General features: G+C 46.7%; 1 protein-coding gene and 1 long non-coding RNA gene across 4 annotated transcripts in view; one reads left to right on the top strand and one right to left on the bottom strand.

Annotated features, from left to right (window-relative positions):
- LOC144496164 (coiled-coil domain-containing protein 102A-like) overlaps positions 1-21028 on the top strand; it is a 528300-nt gene that overhangs the window by 136990 nt on the left and 370282 nt on the right. The window lies entirely within an intron of this gene.
- LOC144496165 (uncharacterized) overlaps positions 20531-21028 on the bottom strand; it is a 462102-nt gene continuing 461604 nt past the window's right edge. The window contains exon 3 of the long non-coding RNA XR_013498378.1: positions 20531-20541. This is a non-coding gene — a long non-coding RNA (uncharacterized LOC144496165). The remainder of the gene's footprint in view (positions 20542-21028) is intronic.

Below are 21028 nucleotides of genomic sequence, written 5' to 3'. Positions count from 1 at the left end.
ATGACCTCCTTTAACTTAGACTCATCAGGGCTCTTAATGAGCCGAATTGGCTCCTTGCTGCATGGAGGCAGGTAGACCTGCTGACCTTGATCCCGCCTCCACTAAAATCACCGGAGCCTCGGTTAGCATTGGGAAACCATACGGTGGCTGGAGCTGCTATTTTCTGGCCCTGTCTGCCTACATTTCCACCCTTGACAGGTCCAGAACATTCAACCCCCCCGTGTCATCCTCATAATTTGCATTCCCACCTATTCTTTCATTGCCAATGTGTTCGGCTGCATTACACTTGGGGCCTGCATCCGAGTCATTCCTGTGGATTATAAGTAGCTTAGGTTCCAGCACTGATCCCTGCGGCACTCCACTCATTTTCCAACCTGACATTTATCCTCACTCTCTGTTTTTTCTTAGTTAACCAACCCTCTTTGATTTGATTTATCATTGTCACATGTATTAGTACACAGTGAAAAGTATTGTTTCTTGCGCGCTATACAGACAAAGCATACCGTTCATAGAGAAGGAAACGAGAGAGTGCAGAATGTAGTGTTACAGTCATAGCTAGGGTGCAGAGAAAGATCAACTTAGTGCGAGATGGGTCCATTCAAAAATCTGATAGCAACAGGGAAGAAGTTGTTCTTGAGTTGGTTGGTACGTGACCTCAGACTTTTGTATCTTTTTCCTGACTGAAGAAGGTGGAAGAGAGAATGTCTGGGGTGGATGAGGTCCTTAATTATGCTGGCTGCTTTGCCGAGACAGCAGGAAGTGTAGACAGAGTCAATGGATGGGAAGCTGGTTTGCGTGATGGATTGGGCTACATCCACGATCTTTTGTAGTTTCTTGCGGTCTTGGGCAGAGCAGGAGCCATACCAAGCTGTGTACAACCAGAAATAATGTTTCTATGGTGCATCTGTAAAGGTTGGTGAGAGTCGTAGCTGACATGCCAAATTTCCTTAGTCTTCTGAGAAAGTAGAAGCGTTGGTGGGCTTTCTTAACTATAGTGTCTGCATGAGGAGACCAGGACAGGTTGTTGGTGATCTGGACACCTATAAACTTGAAGCTCTCGACCCTTTCTACTTCGTCCTTGTTGATGTAGACGAACATCTAGCCAAGGCCACCCCCACACCCCCACTGCTTGCCGTCAAACAACCACACAACCTCAAACAGACCATTGTCCGCAGCAAACTACCCAGCCTTAAGGAGAACAGTGACCACGACACCACACAACCCTGCCACAGCAACCTCTGCAAGGCGTGCCGGATCATCGACATAGATGCCATCACGGCACGGTAGCACAGTGGTTCGCACTGCTGCTTCACAGCTCCAAGGACCTGGGTTCGATTCCCAGCTTGGGTCACTGCCTGTGTGGAGTTTGCACATTCTCCTCGTGTCTGCGTGGGTTTCCTCCGGGTGCTCCGGTTTCCTCCCACAGTCCAAAGATGTGTGGGTTAGGTTGATTGGCTATGCTAAAAATTGCCCCTAAGTGTCCTGAGATGCGTAGGTTAGCGGGATTAGTGGGTAAATCTGTAGGGATATGGGGTTAGGGCCTGGGTGGGATTGTGGTCGGTGCAGACTCGATGGGCCAAATGGCCTCTTTCTGCACTGTAGGGATTCTATGATTCTATGAACTCACGTGAGAACACCATCCACCAGGTACACGGTACATACTCTTGCGACTCGGCCAACGTTGTTTACCTGATACGCTGCAGGAAAGGATGTCCCGAGGCATGGTACATTGGGGAGACCATGCAGACGCTATGACAACGGATGAATGAACACCGCTCGACAATCACCAGGCAGGAGTGTTCTCTTCCTGTCGGGGAGCACTTCAGCAGTCACAGGCATTCAGCCTCTGATCTTCGGGTTAGCATTCTCCAAGGCGGCCTTCACGACACATGACAACGCAGAACTGCTGAGCAGAAACTGATAGCCAAGTTCCGCACACATGAGGATGGCCTCAACCGGGATCTTGGGTTCATGTCACACTATCTGTAACCCCCACGACTTGCCTGGGCTTGCAAAATCCCACTAACTGTCCTGGCTGGAGACAATACACATCTCTTTAACCTGTGCTTAACCCTCTCTCCACTCACATTGTCTGTACCTTTAAGACTTGAATACCTGTAAAGACTCGCATTCCAACCATTATTTTGTAAATTGAGTTTGTGTCTGTATATGCCCTGTTTGTGAACACAACTCCTCACTCACCTGAAGAAGGAGTGACACTCTGAAAGCTTGTGCTACCAAATAAACCTGTTGGACTTTAACCTAGTGTTGTGGGACTTCTTACAATGTAGACAGGGGCATGTTCTCCTTTACTCTTCCTGAAGTTGATGACTATCTCCTTCGTTTTGTTGACATTGAGGGAGAGATTATTGTTGCCGCATCAGTTCACCAGATTCTCTATCTCATTCCTGTACTCTGTCTCATCATTGCTTGAAATCTGACCCACTACGGTGGCGTCATCAGCAAACTTGAAAATCGAGTTGGAGGGAATTTGGTCACACAGTCAGCGTGTATGAGGAGTATAGTAGGGGGCTGAGAACACAGCCTTGTGGGGCACCAGTGTTGAGGATGATGGTGGAGGAGGTGTTGTTGCCTATCCTTACTGATTGTGGTCTGTGGGTTAGGAAGTTCAGGATCCAGTCGCAGAGGGAGGAGCCGATGCCCAGGCCACGGAGTTTGGAGATGAGTTTTGTAGGAATAATGGTGTTGAAGGCTGAGCTGTAGTCAATAAATAGGAGTCTGATATAGGTGTCCTTGTTATCTCTTGTCCAGGCTAAGATAATATCCTTACATCATGAGCTTTTATTTTCCACAGGAACCTAATACTGAATATCTTTTCTAACCTCCAAATCACTACATCTGCTGATTCCCCCTTATCCCGTCCGCTTGTTTCATCCTCAAAGAGCTCTAATAAATTTGTCAAACATGACTTCCCCTCATAAAATCATGGGGGGTGTGGGGGTGGGCAGTGGGTGGGGGGGAGGTGGGGATTTTTGGGGGTCTGGTTGGGAGTGGTTTGGGGTGGGAGTCTCTGGCCTTCGCACTGTGTGTTTCTCACAGAGGGAGCCTGCTCGCTGTCTGCCAGCGATGAGATCCTCCAGTCCTGCTGCCAATTGACTGCATCCACGCCTCCAGGAATCTGGCAGTGGAGCTGTACTATTGGCGGGACCAGAAGATCCTGCCGGTGTGAACAGCCGGGGAATTCCGGCCCCTTGTTGTTTGGATTGGATTATAATATCCTTCCTGCTACTGTCTCGTCCATGACGGATCCCAGCACTTTCCCAATGACAGATGTTAGGCTCACTGGCCTATCGGTTCCTGCTTTCCATCTCCCTCCTTTCTTGAACCGTGTGGTGGGGGGTGGGAGAATTGGAAAATCCCATCCACTATCTCTGCAGACACCTCCTTTAAGAGCCTCAGCCACCTGGTCCAGGGGGTTTTAGCTTTCTGCTCTAAAGGTTATCCTGGTATGTACCCTCTAGTCATTGTTTTATGTACCTCACTCCCTGATTTTCTTCTATGACAGGGATGCTTTTTGTATTTTCTACCATGAAGACAGATATAAAAGATTTGTCGAGAGTCTCATCCCTTTTCTTGTTTACCATCTGCAATTCCCTACTCTCATCCTCCGGAAGACCAATTCTTACTTTAGCTTTCACGGCCTTTTTATTTAGAAATGCTGACTGTTTTATCTTTCTTGCTATTTAATTCCCATAATCTATTTTCTTCCACTTGATCTTTTTATAGACAACCTTTGCTGATGTCTCAAATTTTTCCAACTTTCTGGGCTACAATTAATTTTCGCAACATTCTTTTCCCTCAGCATGATATCATCCTTAATTCCTGTAGCTGACCGTAGACGGTTATCTGCACGTCCACCTCATTGAGTTTTCTTTGTCAGTGAGATCGATCCTGTCATATCTTTCTTCTCTGAGGATGGGGTGCAGGAACAGAGAGACTCATGGGTATTTTTTTGTTCATTCGTGGGACATGGGCGTCACTGATTGGCCAGCATTTATTGTCCATCCCTAGTTGCCCTTAGAGGGCAGTTGAGAATCAACCACATTGCTGTGGCTCTGGAATCACATGTAGGCCAGACCAGGTAAGGACGGCAGATTTCCTTCCCGAAAGGACATCAGTTGAACCAGATGGGTTTCTGACAATGAGCAATGGTTTCATGGTCATCGGTAGATTCTTAATTTCAGATATTTTTTGAAATTCCACCATCTGCTGTGGTGGGATTTGAACCTGGGTCCCCAGAACATTAGCTGAGTTTTTGGATTAATTGTCTAGCGATAATACCACTAGGCTGACACCCACATTTGCACACAATCATTGAAGGTAGCAGGGCAGGTTGAGAAAATGGTTAAAATAATATATGGAATCATGGCTTTTTTGAATAGGAACATGGGGTACAAAGCCACCCCCCCCCCCCTCCCCCCCCCCCAACCCCAGCTATGAGCCTCTGGCGGCAGGCTAGTGATCTGTTCCAGGAAGAAATTTCACCCTTAGAACAGATTATTTCATTTGATTTATTATTGTCAATGTATTAGTATACAGTATTAGTATACAGTGAAAAGTATTGTTTCTTGTGCGCTATACAGACAAAGCATACCGTTCATAGAAAAGGAAATGAGAGAGTGCAGAATGTAGTGCTACAGTCATAGCTAGGGTGCAGAGAAAGATCAACTTAATGCGAGGGAGGTCCATTCAAAAGTCTGATGGCAGCAGAGTAGAAGATGTTCTTGAGTTGGTTGGAACGTGTCCTCAGACTTTTGTATCTTTTTCCCGATGGGAGAAGGTGGAAGAGAGTATGCCCTGAGTGAAAGTGATTACAAAATCAAGGGAGTTATGATGAATCTTTATGATGAACCTCAACTGGGTATTCTGCCCAATTCTGGGCACCACGCTTCACAAAGGATGCAGAAAAGATTAACAAGAATGGAATGAGGCACTTCAGTTACAGTGGATAGATAGGAGAAGTTGGGTCTATTTTCCAAAGAGAGGGGAAACTTGATAAAGAGGTTACAATGAAGAGTCTGAATGGAGTGGGTAAGGAGAAACTATTCTCATTGGCAGATGTACCATAACCAGAGGACACCGATGAATGGCAAAAGAGCCAAAGGTACAGAAGAACAAATATTTATACACAGTGAGTGGCTAGGATCTGGAATAGTCTATATGAGAGTGTGGTGATGGCAGATTCAATCGTGGTTTTCAAAGAGAATTGGACAATTGTCTGAAGATAAAAAAACATTTATGGGGGAAAGGGTTGGGGGAGGGAATTGATTTATTCTTGTGGAGAACCAGCATGGACATGATGGGCTGAATGACCTGTCACTGTGCTGTCACCATTCTATGTTTACATGATACTAACCAAATTTCATTGCGAGGATATGGCTTTGCCGAGATTGCCGACTTACATCCCCAGAGTTCAGGACACTGTTGACTGTGTTTTCCTTATTCTTTCATGGGATGTGGGCATCACTGGCAAGGCCAGCATTTGTTGCCCATCCCTAATTGTCTTTGGCCATTTTAGAATCAACCACATTGCTGGGGCCTGGAGTCATGTGGAGGCCAGACTGGATGAGGACGGCAGATTTCCTTCACAAAAGGGCATTAGTGAACCAGATGGGTTTTTACGGCAATCAATGATAGTTTTGTGGTCACCATTACTGAGACTAACTTTATATTCCAGATTCATTAACTGAATTCAAATTCCACCCACTGCTGTGGTGGGATTTGAACCCATGTCCCCAGAGGATTGACCTGGGCCTCTGGATTACTAGTCCAACGACATTGTTTCGATGCCACTCTCTCTCTCTCTCTCTGTGTACATTGTTTTGTGGTTCGGTATGTCAACTCTGCCCTATAACTCGGCTGAGAGGAACTCCATATTCTCAACATTCAGCTGGTGTGTCTAGTCAATGCCCACTATTCTGAGGGCAGTTCCAATTCCTTTATTCTGTGCCAGCCTACCCATTCATTCAATCCACTACAGTAAAACCACTGGACGATAAGGACTACCCACTGATGACATGGCTGATAACGAGGGTGTTTGAGCCTCGGGCATGTGGGCTGCATGCACACATTGAAAGCAATCCTGTCACATGGAATATGTTAGAGCAGTCTATTAGGGTGTTGAATCAATGCTGTGGCTGCCTGGAACACTCTGGAGGAACCTACAGTACTCATAGGGTGGGTGTTTGGGCTCTTGGTTGTCTAAACCTGCCTGCTGCAAAACCAGACTGTCAGGAGGAGACAGCCATCGTTATCAGCCATAGCTGAGAGGCAAGAGGAGGAACGGGGGAGTGAACCTAGAGAGGTTCTTTCTGGTGAGGCTGCCGACGAGGAACTCATCAGAGTGCGATTCAGGTAACGCCAATTCTCCATTCACCACCACTCCCGCCCCTGTCTGCCCACCATCAGTGGGGCGGCATTGGGCGGCACTGTGGCACAGTGGTTAGCACTGCTGCCTCACAGCGCCAGGGACCGAGTTCGATTCCAGCCTCAGGCCACACTGTCTGTGTGGAGTTTGCACATTCTCCTTGTGTCTGCGTGGGTTTCCTCTGGGTGCTCCGGTTTCCTCCAAAACTCCAAAAATGTGCAGGTTAGGTTGATTGGCCATGCAAAAAAATTGCCCCTTAGTATCAGGGGGAATTAGCAGGGTAAATACGTGGGGTTATTGGGAAAGGGCCCGGATGGGATTGTTGTTGGTGCAGGCTCGATGGGCCGAATGGCTTCTATCTGTAGGGATTCTATCAGTAACCTTCTACTTAACCAGAAAACAAAAATAAAAACCAACAGGGAATAAACATTCCATATTGAACTTCTAAATGACACCATTCCATACTGCCTCGGAAGCTTAACTCATCAGCCTTGTGCAATTCCTTACTGCCTGAGTTTGCTATGTCTTTGCCCACTGTGCTCTGGAGCATTGTTACTGTAGTGCTTGGAGGATGGCTGGTGATGGCAGGCTGCTGAATCACAGTGTGGGGAGTGGGGTGGGGACGGGGTGGTGGAGTACTGTGGAAGACATGGTTGCACGGACTGCATCATTTCAGGTGGCTGAAAGGCAATGACAAGAATGGTAATAAAGTGGAAGTGGTTGAGAGCTTCAAGTTTTTGGTGCCCAGATCACCAACAACCTGTGCTGGTCCTTCCCCCGCTGACGCTATAGTTAAGAAAGCCGACCAATGTCTCTACTTTCTCAGGAGGCGAGGGAAATTTGGCATGTCCACCACGACTGTCACCAATTTTGTCAGATGCACAATAGAAAGCATTTTCCACCCTCTCCTTTCCTTCTCCCCTGTGTGCTCTATGAACGGTATGTTCTGTCTGTATAGCGCAAGAAACAATACTTTTCACTGTATACTAATACATGTGACAATAATAAATCAAATTAAATCAAGATCATTGGTGGAGTGGCAGTGGTGGGAGGATGAACGCTGTCATCCTGAACATTGTGCAGTCATCAGCGAAACTCCCCACTTCTGACCTTATGATGGGAGGAAGGTCATTGATGAAGAGCTGGAGATGGTTGGGCCGAGGACACTACCCCGAGGAACGCCTGCAGCGTTGTCCTGGAGCTGACATGATTGACCTCCAACCAATACAATTATCTTCACCTGTGTCAGGTGTGACTCCAACCAGCGGAGAGTTCCCTCCTGATTGCCATTGATTCCAGTTTTGCTGGGGCTCCTTGATGCTACACTGGGCCAAATGCTGCCCTGATGTCAATGACCCAGCCTCCAGTGCTCCGTGGGGAAGAGAATTCCAAAGATTAATGACCTTCTGATTGAAGAAATCCCTCCTCTCTTCCATCTTAAATGGAAAAGAGGAGGATACAGTTTATTCAGCATCCACCCTGTTAAACCCTCTCGGAATCTTATATGTTTCAATAAGATCACCTCCCAATCTCTTAGAGCCCCAATGATGATTGGCACAACCTTTCCTCAGAGATAATTCCATCATCCCAGGAATCAGCTTAGCGAACTGTCTCTGAACTGCTTCCAATGCAAGTATATCCCTCCTTCAATAAAGAGACCAAAACAGTACACAGTACTCGAAGCATGGTCTCACTAGTGCCCTGAACAGTTATAGCAAGACTCACCTACTTTTATACTCCATCCCCTTTGCAATAAAGACCAATGAAGTTTGATTTAATTTGATTTATTATTGTCACATGTATTGGGAAACAGTGAGAACTATTGTTTGTTGCGCTATATATGATGGGGAGATGCCGGTCTTGGACTGAGGTGGCACAGTGAGGAAGGAGCAGCGCTCCAAAAGCTCGTGATTCCAAATAAACCTGTTGACAACCTGGTGTTGTCTGCAGATTTCCACTCCATCTGACGAAGGAGCAGCGCTCCGAAAGCTAATGGTATTTGCTACCAAATAAACCTGTTGGACTTTAACCTGGTGTTGTTAAAACTCTTAGTGTGTTTACCCCAGTCCAACGCTGGCATCTCCACATCATAATTAGAAAAAGGCATGGTTGTTCTTAAAGTAGGAAATCTGACTGGTTGAAAGGCCTTCCTTCTATCTTGTGATTAGCATTACAGAATCCTCGTATTTTAAGGAGGCAGCACTATTCCGACAATTAGCCAGTCCACAAGCACAAGTAGACTGGCAAGGAATTGTTTTAATGCAATGTGTAGTTTCAGAGGAATAAGAAGGGTGGCACAGTGGTTAGCACTGCTAATGGTATTTGCTACCAAATAAACCTGTTGGACTTTAACCTGGTGTTGTTAAAATTCTTACTGTGTTCACCCCAGTCCAACGCCGGCATCTCCACGTAATATATGCAGAAAGACATGGGCAATTTTCATCGATATGTGGCAATTTACATTCGTGCCATAAATGCCAGGCAATCATGTTGAAGGAGCAGCGCTCCGAAAGCTCGTGATTCCAAATAAACCTGTTGGACTTTAACTTGGTGTTGTGAGACTCCTTGTTGTGCTGTACAAGGTATACCGTTCATAGAGTACATGGGGAGAAGGAAAGGAGTGGGTGTAGAATGTAGTGTTACAGTCATAGCTAGGGTGAAGAGAAGGATCAATTTAACATAAGGTAGGTCCATTCAAAAGTCTGATGAAGTCTGAAGTATTTAAAGTATGATTAGTGCACGATTGTCATGATGCTGTCTTCACTGCACCTTATATAGGCACAATCATTGAACAGAAACAGGATCAATAAACCAGTGTGGTATTTTTTCTAGTTTGGGGATACTGAAGACTCTTGCTGGGTTGGCTGTGATCAACCAAGTCAGCATCAGGTTGGTGACTGACCATGGAACATTTATGGCCGGTATTGCTCAGCTGTCCTCTGGGTACTGAGGGACTAAAGCCTTTTATTGTAAAACAACTTTAAAGTCTGGTCATTCTGAAATTCATATGGTCCAAAGTGCAATCAGCTTCCATTGCATTTGTTCCAGAAGCCTGCGAAAACGTTAGAAAAAAAAAACATTTTTTTCCCCTATAATCTACCGTGCAATCACTGCAAATTGCCTATTATAAAACCTCAGGGTACAAGGGGATTAGTATTTAGATGCTTTGATTCTTCGCTATCTGAAATGTCAGCTGGGAAAATGAAAAGGATGAGAGCATACAATTTGTTTGCGATTTCGCTTGCAGTGAGGGACCTTAGAGAGTTGGATTTGAATTGCAAAACGAAACCCTGACCTATTCTGCTGTTCAAAAATAAACTCGAACAATTACATTAGCGGCAGCTTTTTACTCTTACTATGATTGGTATGCTAGATTACATCTTTTGTGGCTGTTTTGCAAACCGATATTCCATAGCAGAATACATGTGATCTTTCTTAGAGAAGAGCAATGTTTCGCAAGGAGGTAGGTATTAAACCGTTAACTGGTCCGGACGATACTTCACTCTGCTAAAAAATCTCGTCCAAAGAGGTGGAAGCATTCCCTGTCATATGTTTCATTTTGGACTTCCCAACTTTTCCCGAAATGACAGCAGCAATATTCCTCAGTGGACTGCACCAGCAGTGCTGTATAAAACCCCCTGCCACACAGTGCCCTCAAGATGTGGGTGACTACTTGCCCCCATCACCTGGAAACATTCCAAAGCAAAATCCTGCAGATATTGGAAAAGCGGAATAAAAACAGAAGATGCTGGGAATACTCAGCAGGTCAGACAAGAGAGAAAGAGAGGTCTGGATTGGACATCCAGCGAGCATAAGGATGTAAGCACTAGGAGCAGGAGTAGGCAATTCAGTTCCTTGGACCTGCTCCACCATTCAGTATGATGATGGCTGATCTCATAGAACTTCATAGAATCTCTACAGTGCAGAAGGAGGCCGTTCGGCCCATTGAGTCTGCACTGACCACAATCTCACCCAGGTCCTATCCCGTAACCCCACATATTTACCCTACTAATCTCCCTGACACTAAGGGGCAATTTATCATGGTCAATCCATGTAACCCGCACATCTTTGGACTGTGGGAGGAAACCGGAGCACCCGGAGGAAACCCATGCAGACACGGGGAGGATGTGCAAACTCCACACAGACAATGACCCAAGCCGGGAATCGAACCTGGGTCCCTGGCGCTGTGAGGCAGCAGTGCTAACCACTGTACTACTGTGCCGCCCCACTGCGGTCTTATCTCCACAGCACGGTGGCAAGGTGGTGAGCACTGCTGCCTCACAGCGTCAGTGATCTGCATTCGATTCTGGCCTTAGGTGACTGTGAGGAGTTTGCATATTCTCCCCGTGTCTGCGTGGGATTCCTCCGGGCACTTCGGTTTCCTCCCACGGTCCAAAGATGTGCAGGGTAGGTGGGCTGGCCATACTAAATTGCCCCTCAGTGTCCAAAGATGTGTAGGATAGGCAGATTAACCATGGTTACTGTGCAGGGTTGTACGGGATAGGGCAGTGGGGAGGACCTGTGTGAGATGCTCTTTTGGAGAGTCAGTACAGAATCAATGAACCGAATGACCTCTTTCTGCAGTGTCGAGATTCTATGGTTCTATAATTCCTGCCCGCTCCCCAAAATCCTTCAGCCCGCTGGTAATTAAAAACCTATCTATCCCCTCCTTAAATTTGTATAGAGTTCCAGTGTCCACTGCACTCTGGGGTTGGAAAATTCCATGGATTCATGACCCTTTGAGTGAAGTAATTCCTCCTAATTTCTGTTTTAAATCTGCCACCCCTTAATCTAAACCTATGGGCCTATCTTCCACGACTGCGCTTTGCAGTGATTTAGCGTTCCCATAATTAATTATTTTAGGATTTCTGTTAATCAAAATTCTTCAGAGTTAATTGGCTCTCCACAGGCACACGTTGAGCTGAGTGCAAACAAGCAGATCTTACATTTCTGTCGGATTGCGATGCATCGCATCATACATTTAAACAAATAATTCCTGTAGAATTGGATGCATGAGGTTTGTGCTTAATAAAGACATTCAGGGCTGGACCTCAGGGTGCTTCGGCTGGGCGTCTTTTCAGTGGACTGGGGTGGGGGGGGCGGATGCAGATAAAATTGGTCGGGTGGTTAGTCTACTACCTTCCCAATCAGATTAGCCAGCAGCTTCCCAGGGTGAGACTTACTCCCACTGACGGGCACGCAAGTTCCACTCTCAGCGTTGCCCCTCAGCGAATGAGAGCTGCAGGGCAACTTACCCTGGTCATGACAGCTTCATCTGACTTTCCTTGCTAGGGTGGGAGGGGGTGGGGGTGGGGTGCGTTGCATAGTGATATTGTTTTTATTTGATTTATTATTGTCACATGTATTAGTATACTGTGAAAAGTATTGTTTCTTGTGTACTATACAGACAAAGCATACCGTTCATAGAGAAGGAAACGAGAGAGTGCAGAATGTAGTGTTACAGTTATAGATAGGGTGTAGAGAAAGATTAACTTAATATAAGGTAGGTCCATTCAAAAGTCTGATAGCAGCAGGGAAGAAGCTGTTCTTGAGTCGGTTGGTACGTGACCTCAGACTTTTGTATCTTTTTTCCGATGGAAGAAGGTGGAAGAGAGAATGTCCGGGGTGCGTGGGGTCCTTAATTATGCTGGCTGCTTTTTTGAGGCAGCGGGAAGTGCAGATAGAGTCAATGGATAGGAGGCTGGTTTGCGTGATGAACTGGGCTTTGTTCACAATCCTTTGTAGTTTTTAAAGTAGCAGCCATACCAAGCTGTGATACAACCAGACAAAATGCTTTCTATGGTGCATCTGTAAAAGTTGGTGGGGAGGGGGGGGTGGTTAGTAGGATGGGATAGGGTGAGCATTCCTACCCTAGTTAAAGAAGCAGCTCAGCTCCCTTTTAATTTACATTTATATAGTCAAGCTTTTTTTGTTTATGTTATCGTATCCCGCAGAGAAAGTTACAGATTTTGTGTAATAGGAACCAAATGTTTCTCCAACTCCATCTCAGATACACACATCTAAAAGAACAAAGAAAATTACAGCATAGGAACAGGCCCTTCGGCCCTCCAAGCCTGCACTGACCATGCTGCCCGACTGAACTAAAACCCCCTACCCTTCCGGGGACCATATCCCTCCATTCCCATTCTATTCATGTGCTTGTCCAGACGCCCCTTAAAAGTCACTTTCGTATCTGCTTCCACTATCTCCCCCGGCAACGAGTTCCAGGCACCCACCACGCTCTGTGTAAAAAACTTGCCTCATATATCTCCTTTAAACCTTGCCCCTCGCACTTTAAACCGATGCCCCGCAGGTAATTGACTCTTCCACCCTGGGAAAAAGCTTCTGACTATCCACTCTGTCCATGCCCCTCATAATCTTGTAGACTTCTATCAGGTTGCCCCTCAACCTCCGTCGTTCCAGTGAGAACAAACCAAGTTTCTCCAACCTCTCCTCATAGCTAATGCCCTCCATACCAGGCAACATCCTGGTAAATCTTTTCTGTACCCTCTCCAAAGCCTCCACATCCTTCTGGTAGTGTGGTGACCAGAATTGAACACTATATTCCAAGTGCGGCCTAACTAAGGTTCTATAAAGCTGCAACATGACTTGCCAATTTTTAAACTCAGTGCCCCGGCCAATGAAGCCAAGCATGCTGTATGCCTTCTTTGACTACCTTCTCCACCTGCGTTGCCACTTTCAGTGACCTGTGTACTTGTACACCCAGATCCCTCTGCCTATCAATACTCTTAAGGGCTCTGCCATTTACTGTATATTTCCTATCTGTATTAGACCTTCCAAAATGCATTACCTCACATTTGTCTGGATTAAACTCCATTCGCCATCTCTCCGCCCAAGTCTCCAACCGATCTATATCCTGCTGTATCCTCTGATGGTCCTCATCGCTATCCGCAAATCCACCAATCTTTGTGTCGACGGCAAACTTACTAATCAAACCAATTACATTTTCCTCCAAATCATTTATATATATTACAAAGAGCAAAGGCCCGAGCACTGATCCCTGAGGAACACCACTTATCACAGCCCTCCATTTAGAAATGCACGCTTCTACTGCTATCCTCTGTCTCCTGTGACCGAGCCAGTTCTGTATCCACCTTGCCAGCTCACCTTTGATCCCATGCGACTTCATCTTCTGCACCAGTCTGCCATGAGAGACCTTGTCAAAGGCCTTACTGAAGTCCATGTGGACAACATCCACTGCCTTACCCTCATCAATCACCTTCATCACTTCCTCGAAAAACTCGATCAAGTTCGTGAGACATGACCTCCTCTTCACAAAATCATGTTGCCTCTCGCTAATATGTCCACTTATTTCCAAGTGGGAGTAAATCCTGTCTCGAAGAATCCTCTCCAATAATTTCCCTACCATTGATGTAAGGCTCACCGGCCTGTAATTACCTGGATTATTCTTGCTACTCTTCTTAAACAAAGGAGCAACATTGGCTATTCTCCAATCCTCTGGGACCTCCCCTGGAGCCAGTGAGGATACAAAGATTTCTCTCAAGGCCCCAGAAATTTCCTCCCTTGCCTCTTTCAGTATTCTAGGGTATATCCCATCAGGCCCTGGGGACTTGTCTACCTTAATGTTTCTCAAAACCCCAATACCTCCTTTTTGATCTCAACATGATTCAAACTGTCTACACACCCTTTCCCAGACTCATCATCCACCAAGTCCTTCTCTTTGGTGAATACGAAGTACTCATTTAATATCTCGCCCATTTCCTCAGGCTCCACACATAGATTCCCTCCCCTGTCCTTGAGTGGGCCAACCCTCTCCCTGACTTCCCTCTTGCTCTTTATATATGTATAAAAAGCCTTGGGATTTTCCTTAAACCTGCTGGCCAATGGTTTTTTTGTATCCCCTTTTAGCCTTCCTTGCTCTTTGCTTAAGTTTCTTTCTACTTTCCTTGTATTTGCTTTGTGTGTTCCCAGCCTCCTGGCCTTGACAAATCCTTCCTTTTTCTCTTAGACTAGGCTCACAATATCTCTCGTTATCCAAGGTTCCCAAAACTTGCCATATTTATCCTTCATCCTTACAGGAATGTGCCGGCCCTGAATCCCTATCAACTTAAACTTGAAAGCCTCCCTCATGCCAGATGTTGATTTGCCCTCAAACATCTGCCTCCAATCGACATTCTTCAGTTCCTGCCTAATATTGTTGTAATTAGCCTTCCCCCAATTTAGCACCTTAACTTGAGGACTACACTTATCTTTATCCATCAGTACCTTAAAGCTTACTGAATTGTGGTCGCTGTTCCCAAACTGCTCCCCTACTGAAACGATGACCACCTGGCTGGGCTCATTCCCAATACCAGGCCCAGTGTGGCCCCTTCCCTGGTTGGACTATCTACATACTGTTTCAGGAAGCCCTCCTGGATGCACCTTACAAACTCTGCCTCATCCATACCCCTACCACTAAATGAATCCCAGTCAATATAGGGGAAGTTAAAATCTCCCACCAAAACAACCCTGTTACTTTTACACCTTTCCAAAATCTGCCTACAAATCTGTTCCTCTATCTCCCGCTGGCAGTTGTGTGGCCTATAGTAAACCCCCAACATTGTGACAATAGCCTTCCTATTCCTGAGCTCTACCCATATTGCCTCACTGGATGAGCCCTCTGAGGTGTCCTCCTGCATACAGGTGTGATATTCTCCTTAATCACTAGTGCAACTCCCCCACCCCTTTTACACCCCCCTCTATACCACCTGAAACATCTGTATCCTGGGATGTTAAGCTGTCAATCCTGTCCTTCGCTTAACCAAGTCTTTGTAATACCAACAACACCATAGTTCCAAGTACTAATAAAGCTCTAAGTTCATCTGCCTTACCTGTTACACTTCTTGCGTTAAAGCAAATGCATTTCAGTCCACCAGACCCTTTTTGATTAGCAATCACACCTGCCTGCTCTTCCTCTGAGTCTTACTGGCCCTACTCTCAGGTTCCCCTTCAGTTAATTCACCTTTGCTTTGGTTCCCCCCGCCCTGCCAAACTAGTTTAAATCCTCCCATGTGACACTAGCAAACCTCCCGGCCAGAATATTTATGTCCTTCCAGTTTAAATGCAACCCGTCCTTCTTGTCCAGGTCCCACCTGCCCCGGAAGGGATCCCAATGGTCCAGATATCCGAAACTCTCCCTCCTACACCAGCTGTTTAGCCACGTGTTGAGCTGCACTATCTGCCTATTCCTAGCCTCACTAGCACGTGGCACAGGGAGTAATCCTGAGATTATAACCCTGGAGATCCTGCTTTTTAACTTTCTACCTAACTCCCTAAACTGCTGCTGCAGGATCTCATCACTCTTCCTGCCTATGTCGTTAGTACCAATATGTACCACGACCTCTGATTGTTCACCCTCTCCCTTCAGAATGCTTTCTGCCTGTTCAGAGACATCCTGGACCCTGGCACCAGGGAGGCAACATACCATCCTGGAGTCTCTTTCACATCCACCGAAGCACCTATTTGCGCCCCTAACTATAGAGTCCCCTATATCTATTGCTCTCGTGCTCTTTGTCCCTCCCTGCTTAACAACAGAGCCAGCCATGGTATCACTGCTTTGGCTGCTGCTGCTGTTATCCCCTGATAGGCCATCAGTATCCAAAACAGTATACTTGTTAGAGAGGGGGATGACCACAGGGGATTCCTGCACTGACTGCCTGCTCCTTCTAGTGGTCACCCATCTATCTGCCTGGAGCTTGGGCATGGCCACATCTCTAAAGCTCCTATCCATGATGCTTTCCGCCACCTTCATGCTTCTAAGTGCATCCGACTGCTGCTCCAATCTATCCATGCGGTCTGGGAGGAGCTGCAATTGGATGCTTTTCCTGCAGATGTGGTCGTCTGAGACGCTGGAAGTGTCACGGATCTCCCACATCTCGCAGGTGCAGCGCTTAACCCCACTGACTGACATTTCTAGCACCAACTAAATTATATAAGAAAATTTATAGAACTCTTACCTTCACTTTTACCTTCTCACAGTGACCTTTTTTTTGCTTAGAGGAGGGAGGGAGGGAAACAGTAGTGTTTCAGGCTTACCGTTCCTTGACACCAGATCTTCCACTTCCCACTTCTTAGTAGATGTTGCTGAGCAGACTTCTCCCATAATGGTATTCGGTATTTGAAAATCTGGTATTTGGAAACATTTTTTTTGGATTTTCTATCAATATTAGAATTTTTAAAAATCAATTTTGATGTTTGCTGTGTTCTGTAACTAAATAAGGATTAATTCAGGAACAGTCCTGTATTTGTAAGACTTTTCCCTTTTCTCTTCTCAGTGCTGGCTCAGACGTGTGAACAATGTGCAACTCACCAGCTGTACAGCCGACTTTTCTCGCTGTATTGTGCAGCACTTAGGAGAAAAACAAATCTGGAAACGTGGCTCACACTGGCGGGGGGGTGGGGTGGGGGGGGGGGGGGGTGGGGGGGTGGGGGTAATGTGGCTCACACTGGCAGGAGGGGCGGGGGGGCAGGGAAAAAAGGCAACGCAGGATCCAAGGGCACCCCGATCTCCCGTTGGAAAAATAGGAACCCAATGCACACGGAAGCTCCCTCACCCGGCGCGTGGCAACCCACCCCTCCCTCCTCCCCCCACAGGGTGCTGCCTGGAGGAGGCAACCCCGGCACTACCAAGGGCATTGCCAGTGGGCACTGCAGGGAGCGCTGCCAGGGGTTGGCGAGGCTGAAGCCAAAGGCATGTAGCTTTGACTTGGGAGCCAAACAGAATGAGTCACATTTTGTTAATGATGTACGATAGGAAGTTTTGACTCAATCACGCCTTGATGTCTGACAGACATTGGTACAGAAATGGCTGGGCCAGTCGGGGGTAGCAGAGAGCAGAGTGGGCAATCATAGGGAGTGTAACCTTTTGTGGATGATAATTCTGAGGGGTGGCACATGTGTGACAGAAGGAGCATACCAGTATGGGAGAAGAAAACATTTGAAGAGACAGTTGAGGGAGATGACCACAAAGGAGGCATATTTGAGGACAGAGCTAAAATTATGTCATATGACACATTCAATGGGGGGAGGTGATGGCCTAGTGGTGTTATTGCTAGACTATTAATCCAGAAACTCAGCTAATGTTCTGGGGACTCGGGTTCGAATCCCGTCACGGCAGAGGGTGGAATTTGAATTCAATAAAAAATAATCTGGAATTAAGAATCTACTGATGTCTATGAAACCATTGTCGATTGTCGGAAAAACCCACCTGATTCACTAATGTCCTTTCAGGAAGGAAATCTGCCGTCCTTACCTGGTCTGGCCTACATGTGACTCCAAAGCTGCAGCAATGGGGTTGACTCTCAACTGCCCTCCAAGGGCAACTAGAGATGGGCAATAAATGCTGGCCAGCCAGCAGTGTCCATGTCCCACAAATGAATAATAAAAAAGAATGGTCTCTTTCTGCACTGTCGGGATTCTATGATATAATTGTTGAACGCACATAAATGAGGGAGGCCATTTAATTTATCCTTCCAAGAACAGCTACAATGCCCCCAGGGTTAAGCCAGAGCAGCCTATGTTCTTAATCTATTTTGTTCTAAAATTGGCCTTTACTGGAACCTTGGTGCCAGTGTGGGGGGGGGGGGGGGGGGGGGGCGTATCTAAGACCAGAGTTCTACTGAAATCCAAAGAATTAGTCCTCAATGGTCCGAGTGTTCGAAGAGTGCATTACACTGCTCTGCCATAGCATTCTGATCCTTAGCTTTTTCCACAACTAACCACTGAAAATTATACCTATTAAATTGGAGAATGCCTGAGAAAATTCACATAGGATTATGAAAGATATCTTCCATAAATTGGAAAACAGATCTGTTATAAGTTGAGCCATATGGAAAGCTGGCATTTTATCTGCATTGAACGACAAGTTAGAACTTTAGTTAATAAATATGCTGAATTGCAGGAGCAACTGTTCCGGAACTATTTATAACATATATTGTGCACAATTTTGTATGTGATCATTTATATGCTGCGCTCTGGTGGGACATCAAATCGCCAGGAAGTAAAAATGCTCTCACCAGAGTACTGATTAATTCTGCTGAAACCCGTGTAATATTAATACCCATCTAGGACAGAGACAAACCTCAGATGGTGCCAGGGCAGGTTTACAAATGCATAGATCACTGGCTTTACAAATAGAGGCACAGGGTATAAAAGCAAGGAAAGTATTCTAAGTTGGGTGGATTGGCCATGCTAAATTGCCCCGTAGTGTCAGGGGGATTAGCTGGGGTAAATGCATGGGGTTATGGGGATAGGGCCTGGGTGGGATTGTGGCCAATGCAGACTTGATGGGCCGAATGGCTTCCTGCTGCACTGTAGGATTCTATGATTCTATGATTCCTTGATCTTTACAAATCTTTAAATCTTTCATAGTAAAAGGTTTTTTTTATCTTTTAGGGATAGTGAAAGGTTTTGAGTATAGGAATAGGGATGTTTTACTGCAACTGTATAGAGTCTCGATGAAGCCACACCTAGAGTATTGTGTGTGATTTTTGTGTCCTTACCTGAGGAAGGATGTCCTTGCTATAGAGGGAGTGTGGCAAAAGTTTACTGGGCTGATTCCTGGGATGCCAAGACTGTCAAATGAGAAGAGACTTAGTTAGGATAATATCTATTGGAGTTTAGAAGAGTGAGAGGGGATCTCATAGAAACTTATAAATTTCTAACAGGGTTTGACAGAATAGATTCAGAATGAATGTTCCCGATGGTGGAAGTATCCAGGACTAAGGATCATAGTTTGAGGATAAGGGGTAAATTGAGGGGGGGTGGGGGTGCCGATGTAATTCCAGCGAATAGAGTATTTTGCTGTGGTATTCCTAACATGGATCAGCAGGAACCCAACCTGCCATCCGTATGCCATGAAAGTGGTGAGGAAAAAATTCGGGACTGATTGCCCTCTGGCGGAATTCCGACTTTTGGCTTCTCTCCACCATGTCCACTGAGGTGAGGAGAAATGTTTTCACCCAGAGGGTGGTGAATGTGGAGATTGGAATTCACTACTACAGAAAGCAGTCAAGGCCAAAACGTTGTGTGATTTCAAGAAGGAATTAGATATAGCTTGGGGCTAAAGGGATCAAGGGATTTGGGGAGGGGGAGGGGGGTATCAGGATATTGAATTCGATGGTCAGCCATGGTCAAAATGAAAGATGGAGCAGGCTCAAAGGGCAAAATGGCCTACTCCTGCTTCTACTTTCTATGTAAAACATTAGGGGGGCGATTCTCCCAGCTGGGGGACATAAGCGGAGGTCGTGTAGCAGGCTTCCCGCTGGGCACCACAGCTTCTGCGCATCTCTGGCCGCCGAATTTTCGTTTTCTTATTAGAATGAAAACGGAAATTCTCATTAGAGTGTGATTAATGGGCCTGGGACTGAAATCTCCAGGCCCACTGGCCTCCACCACTCCCCCAAGCCAGGAGTGTTTCACTCCAGCGGCTCTGAGTTCCTATCAGTGCCAGTGGGATGCCACACTGGTGGCACTGGTTGGTCAGCTCACTGGCTTCCTCTGGACTCCGGGAGGGTGTGTTCTGTGGGTCTCAGGCAGGGCTGAACTCTGAGGCACAGACCAACATCTAGGGGGTGGCAGGGGGAAGGAGGGTGGAGACACAGGGGACAGGGGGCTATGATGGGGTTGGAGGGGAGAAAGATGGCAGGGAGAGGGGAGACCAAGGGTTTAAACTGGAGCTGACATGCAAGACTAGAATGCAGACACCGAATCGGAGGGGGGGGGGGGCATTCCGGCATTCGAGAAGAGCATGGTTCTGTTAGTGTGGCACAAGAAGGATGGCTTTTGCAGGGACTCATGAAGGGAGATTCTGTTGTCATCAGTAAAAAGAGCTCATTGAAAGACAGTCATTGTTCCTGGTCTGGGAATAAGGGGGACTGAGAGATTAAAGGCAGTTCTGGGGCTTTGCAGGCCATACTACAGGGCTATTCATGGCATGTTCATCATAGTCCTGCATCAGGGAGGGGCAATCCCTGTGTTCTGCAGGGCCTGATCCTGCTCTCACAGTCATAGAATCATAGAATCACTACAGTGCAGAAGGAGGCCATTTGGCCTATTGAGTCTGCACCGACCACAATCCCACCCAGGGCTTACTCCCACAACCCCACATATTTACCCTGCTGATCCCCGTGACACTAAGGGACAATTTAGCATGGCCAAGCCGCCTAATCTTTGGACTGTGGGAGGAAACCGGAGCACCCGGAGGAAACCCACGCAGACACGGGGAGAACATGCAAACTCCACACTGACAGTGATCCGAGGCCGGAATTGAACCTGGGCCCCTGGTGCTGTGAGGCAGCAGTGCTAACTGCTGCGCCACCGTGCCGCCGCAGCAGTCAGTGACCAAGGGGTTGCCTGGCTCGGTGCTGGGTTGTAGATGGGATAGTCATCATTAGGGGAGGAATCTTCAGCCTGTAAGTAGGGAAAAGTAATACGGATGTAGACATACCAAGCTGTGCTTGGGGGGCTTCTCCTCTGCACATGACTGTGCATACAGCCTCGAGATAGGGAGGGGGGAGGTCCACATGGGGCATTAACACTGAAGGGTTCATGGGGGAGGGCTAGAATGTCCAGCACAATGACAATGAGATCCAGGGTTACGGGGGAGGTTAGAGAATGAGT

Source organism: Mustelus asterias, chromosome 7 (genome assembly GCF_964213995.1).
Source record: "Mustelus asterias chromosome 7, sMusAst1.hap1.1, whole genome shotgun sequence".
NCBI classification, from domain to species: Eukaryota; Metazoa; Chordata; class Chondrichthyes; order Carcharhiniformes; family Triakidae; genus Mustelus; species Mustelus asterias.
Note: the sequence above shows the minus strand (reverse complement) of the source record. Positions and strands in the feature narration are given on the sequence as shown.